The sequence below is a fragment of the Furipterus horrens genome, unplaced genomic scaffold, assembly GCF_987537825.1.
Source record: "Furipterus horrens unplaced genomic scaffold, mFurHor1.1.pri manual_scaffold_2, whole genome shotgun sequence".
Classification (NCBI taxonomy): Eukaryota; Metazoa; Chordata; class Mammalia; order Chiroptera; family Furipteridae; genus Furipterus; species Furipterus horrens.
In genome coordinates, this window is record NW_028327172.1 from 23,337,734 (window position 1) to 23,343,779 (window position 6,046).

Below are 6,046 nucleotides of genomic sequence, written 5' to 3' on the forward strand. Positions count from 1 at the left end.
TATAGCAAACAATATCCTTTTCCTTCGTAAGGAAATTTATATCTGAACTAAAGTGATGAAAACATATTTCTGTTATCTTATTTGTAACCTGTAATTTCTGATGACCAATTTAAGGTATATTGTCTCGTTAAATGACATTAAATTAGACCTCAGTCGTCTGTTTCCTGTCACTTCCTATTAATTTGCACTTGTTCATCAATCCTTGGGGGAAATCAAAGCCTGTGTGGCTCTCCTTGATTTGCATAATGCTCAGTGAGGGCGTGGTCAGGAGGCACCACCCCCTCTCCCCACAGACTGACATTCTTTTGCTCACTGTTAATCCCACTGGTCCTGGCCCTGTGAAAGCATAATAAATGAGACTTAAAAAGTAACTTCAAAATAAACGACTGTTTTAAATGTTTAAATCTACTTTTACATTATACATATCAAAGTTTAGTTTTTTGTTGTCATTTACTATTTTATGTCTCATCATCAAAGTTTCTTATAGTTAAAATATTAACCATTTTTCCAGGGTTTTCACCTTGGAAAATCCATGGGCAAATGACCTTATTTTGTAATAGTTTGGGGGATTATATATGCACGCATTTCTAATTATGGAGTCATATTGTTTGTAACTGTAAAACAGAATATAGGCCTCATGTGGGGACCCGATCACCCTGTTTTCATGAAAACAGCTCTTCTTTTTCACAATGACTTAATATTTGTCATCCATTTTTTAAAATGTAAGAGTCATCCCATGAGTGTATCAATGATCTTCTATAAAATTTCAGAAATTTATAAAGCATAAAATTAAAGTTTCCCAACCAAAACCATGCCCCAGAGATAATTGCTTTTAATATTTTTCTGGGCATATTTATATAAATAAATAAATAAATAAAATAAATACAAAAAAAATAGAAATACTATATACTTTTTTTCAAGTAATACTTTGTAACTTATTTTATTATTTACTATGCCATGGACCTCTTTCCACCTGACTGCATACCGAGAGACCACTTTTCATGGCTGTATATATTCCACTATGTTAGGCTCTGGGGATCTAAAAACTGTATTAGATGTTGATAAATAGATATATAGGTACTTCAATAAATAGAATTAGAATTATTGGAAGAAATAATATCCACATTTAGTTTTTCAAGGATATTGCCTAATCCCTCAACAGGAATTTTGAGTCTGTTTATATTGTATCCAAAAATGAAGTAGTGCTCCATTTCCCTGCCTCTTTACTTTTATTCACCTGTGCCAGCCTCATGGATTACAAAAAATAATCTTATTAAAAATTAATAAGCGGCCTCGGAGGCATTCGGGTACCTCAGGATGAAGCTGAACATCTCTTTCCCAGCCACTGGCTGCCAGAAACTCATTGAAGTGGACGATGAACACAAACTTCGGACCTTTTATGAGAAGTGTATGACCACAGAAGTTGCTGCTGACACTCTGGGTGAAGAATGGAAGGGTTATGTGGTTCGAATCAGTGGTGGGAACGACAAACAAGGTTTCCCCATGAAGCAGGGGGTCTTGACCCACAGCTGCGTCCGCCTGCTGCTGAGCAAGGGCCATTCCTGTTACAGACCCAGGAGGACTGGAGAGTGAAAGCGCAAATCTGTTCGCGGTTGCATTGTGGACGCCAACCTCAGCGTTCTCAACTTGGTCATTGTGAAAAAAGGGGAGAAGGATATTCCTAGTCTCACTGATACTACTGTGCCTCAGCGCCTGGGGCCCAAAAGAGCCAGCAGGACCCACAAACTTTTCAACCTCTAAAGAAGAGGTCCGCCAGTACGTTGTGAGAAAGCCCCTAAACAAAGAAGGTAAGAAACCTAGGACTAAAGCACCTAAGTTTCAGCAACTCGTTACTCCACGTGTCCTGCAACACAAACGTCGGCGCATTGCTCTGAAGAAACAACGTACTAAGAAAAATAAGGAAGAGGCTGCAGAATATGCTAAACTTTTGGCTAAGAGGATGAAGGAGGCCAAAGAAAAACGCCAGGAACAGATTGCCAAGAGACGCAGGCTGTCCTCTCTGAGAGCTTCTACTTCTAAGTCCGAGTCCAGTCAAAAATGAGGTTTTCTAAGAGTAACAAATAAATAAGAGCTAACATAAAAAATAAATTAATAAGCTAATTATTAGTGAAGTTAAATGTACTTCTCTATGTTTATCAGTCACTTGTATTTCTTCTATAATTCATCCATTCTTTTCTTTAAATAACTTATTTATTTGTTTGTTTATTTTTAGAGAGAGGGGAAAGGAGAAAGAGAGGGAGAGAAATATCACTGTGTGGTTGTCTCTCACTCACGTCCCCAACTGGGGACCTGATATGCAAACTAGTCTTGTGCCCTGACTGGGAATCGAACCAGTAACACTTGGTTCACAGGTTGATGCTCAATCCACTGAGCCACAGCAGCCAGGGCCTCATCCATTCTTAATTTTGCCCATTAGCTATATTCATCTTCTCTTATTTAGTTGTGAACATTCTTTATAAGTTAAATGTTTTTCAGTTATCTGTCATGTAAAAATGTTACACATTTCTCCCTAAATTTGTCATTTAAATTTTCTAGTGTCCTTTGACATATAGTAATTAAATTTCTATTTAATCAGCTCCATCATTTTTTTAAGAAGTATATTGTATTGATTATGCTGTTACAGTTGTCTCAATTTTCTCCTTTTGCCCCTGCTCTGCCCAGTACTCCCTTTCCCTCTAGCAGTCCCACCCCCCCTTAGTTCATGTCCCTGGGTTGTGTGTGTAAGTTTTTTGGCTTCTCCCTTTCCTATACTGTCTGTTTTGTTCCTACCAATTATGCTGCTTGATCTCTGTACCATTTCCCCATTTCTCCCCCTTCTGCCTCCCAGCTGATAATCCTTCAAATGATCTCCATATCAATGATTCGGTTCCTTTTCTTGTTGTTTGCTTCATTTGTTTTTGTTTTTTAGATTCACTTGTTGATAGTTGTGAGCTTGTTGTCATTTTAATGTTCATAGTTTTGATCTTCTTTTTCTTAAATAAGTCCCTTTAACATTTCATGTGACAATGGCTTGGTGATGATGAATTCCTTTAGCTTTACCTTGTCTGGGAAGCACTTTATTTGCCCTTCCATTCCAAATGATAGCTTTGCTGGATAGAGTAATCTAGATTGTAGGTCCTTGATTTTATCACTCTGGATACTTGTTACCAGTTTCTTCTTGCTGCAAAGTTTCTTTTGAGACATCAGCTGGTAGTCTTATGGGAACTCCTTTGTAAGTAACTCTCTACTTTTCTCTTGCTGCTTTTAAGAGTCTCTCTTTATCTTTAATCTGTGACATTTTAATTGTGATGTATCTTGGTGTTATCCTTTTTGGGTCAAACTTGTTTGGGACTCTCTGTGCTTCCTGAATTGTATGTCTATTTCCTTCACCAAATTAGGGAAGTTTTCTTTCATTATTTTTTCAAATAAGTTTTCAATTTCTTGCTCTTCTTCTTCTCCTTCTGGCATCCCTATGGTACATTTAAAGTTGTCCCAGAGGTTCCTAAGGCTCTTCTAATTTTTTTTTTCTTTTTTTGCATTCTTGTTTCTTCTTTCTATTCTAGTTGGATGTTTATTTCTTCCTTTTGTTCCAAATAGTTGATTTGAATCCAGGCCTCCTTCTTTCCACCGTTGGTTCCCTGTATATTTTTCTTTATTTCACTTTATGTAACCTTCATTTCTTCCTTTATTTTATTTTTTGTCATGCTCTATGAGTTCTCTGAAAATCTTTATCACTAGTGTTTTGAACTCTGAATCTGATAGGTTGGGTGTCCCCATTTTGTTTAGTTCTTCTTCTGGATTTTTGTCTATTCTTCCATTTGGGCCATATTTCTTTGTCTCTTCAATTTGGCAGCCTCCCTGTGTTTGTTTCTGTGTGTTAGGTAGAGCTGCTTTTGCTCCCTGTCTTAGTAGCATGGCCTATGTAGCAAAAGAACCTGTAAATTATGTGGGGCAGAGCCTTATGTAATTGCCAAGGTGGGGCCACCTCTTCACCGCTTTATGACTCTCTTTGTGGTGAGGGGCTTAGAGAGGGGACAGTGCTGTTGCCTGACTTCTGACAGTTTGCCCAGCTCTTGACCCATTTCCAGTCACTTCACCTACTTCCTGTAGGTGATTGAAACCCTTCAGATGTTGCCCTGGAGTTTGTGTAATGCTCTAAGACCATGTGGGCCCTTTAATCAGATAATATCCAGCCGTTTCTTCCATTACCCAACCCCCATTGGTTTTTACAGTCAAAGGTAATCGGGGTTTCTCTTCCCAGTGCTGGAACCCTGGGCTGTATGATCTGGCCTAGGGCCTGAGATCATTCACTCCCAGGGTATCCCTCCTGATTTTTATCTATCACATGTGAATGTGGGACCATCTGTTCCACTGCTGCCTCCACTGCTGTCCAAGCCACACCGCCTCTCTGCTCCATCTATGCAGCTCCGCCTCTCCTACCCATTTGGTCGAATGTGTGTTATAGAACTTTTATAATATTAATTAACAGAGTAATTCATAAACTACTCTGAAAGTTTTGATATTCTATAACACCTTATACTGAATTTTAACTATGACCATATATAGACTCCACATTACAAATTTATGTAGCAGAAAATACAAAAAGGAAAATCATTGATAGCCCTCAAAATATGAAAGCAATTATTTCATTTTGATTTTTTTCCTGATTAAAGAACAAATACCTATGAAAATTTTTAAGTAATTAACTTATCTAATCTTGATCCAAGAAGCATGTTTGATTCATTTGATATTGAATTTACTTTCAAATCCCAAGGTCTCACAACTTAAAACAGTGGAGGTAGGATAGGGAACTAGGGGAAGTAATTAAAAACCCATTCAGATAGTAGCCAATGTGGATAGTAGCCACTGACTAGGGGGACCCCATTATGTATACATAAATATTTGTTTCTGATAAATATAAATCAGCTTAAATCAACAGGAGAATGAGTAAACCATAGTCTAGACAGCGGAGACATCATATATTCTTCATCATTATAATATTACTACACTTGTGTGGATTTTCATTGTTATAACAGTTTGAGTAATGTCCTGTGAGAAATACAGAAGCTTGAGTATGTGAGGCCAATCTAGCTCTGACCCCATGCTCAGTCCAGTTGGTGAAGATGGACTTCTCAATGTGCGTATTGAGTCATGAGGTGATCATGTATCAATAAGAACAATTACTTTGTTTAGAGTTTGAAAGTCATAAAATTTTCTGAAGTATCTCATGGATCAACCAAGCAAACTAGGCCTCATGAAAAACAGGCTACCTAAGAATTTATTTAACTTGCTTGCATAGGTCAAAGGAGCAGATTCCAGAGAAATAGAGATATTTATCCTTTCATGGATCAGGGAGACAGTAGAATTCAGAGGTTAAGAGCCAGACTTCTTTGGTTTTAATCCTTGCTGACTCTTACTGTGTGACTGTGAATAAGATAGCCTGCATGTGTCTGGGGTTCTTATTTATTGAACAAGAATATCTACAGGATTCTGTGAGTATTAATGAGATATTATATAAAATGAGCTGGAAACAATTCTTGGCCCTTCTTTATCCATTTGTTGTTGAGGAATGGATAAGTGTATATTCTAAGAGTTTGATTAGCTTTGGCTGGTATGGCTCAGGAGATTGAATACTGCCCTGTGTACTGAAAGGTCGCTGGTTCAATTCCCAGTCAGTGCACATGTCTGGGTTGTGGGCCAGGTTCACAGTTGGGGGTGTGCAAGAGGCAGTTGATCCCTCCCTTTCACTATCTCTCTAAAGATAAATAAATAAAAATCTTTAAAAAAATGTTTGGTTAAAGTCATCTAAAATTCATCTCTCAGGAATGTTTATGGTCACTGGGGACAGTAGCAGTTCAGCCATGGGACATATATTAAAATTCAGCATTTATCTGAAATTTAAACATAACAAGGCTCTTAAATTTTTATTTGCAAATATGGCTAAGAAGGTGGATGGTGGTGATTAGAAATACTTAGGTATATCCTAGCATGATAGACAGTGAACAGAACTTAATTATTTATTTGATTATCTAATTTTTTATTTTTG

The 6,046-nt window shown here is 37.5% G+C and overlaps 1 pseudogene; it reads left to right on the forward strand.

Annotated features, from left to right (window-relative positions):
• Window positions 1–1,297: 1,297 nt before the first annotated feature.
• LOC150018024 (small ribosomal subunit protein eS6 pseudogene) lies at window positions 1,298–2,084 on the forward strand (annotated as a pseudogene).
• The last annotated feature ends 3,962 nt before the right edge of the window (window positions 2,085–6,046 follow it).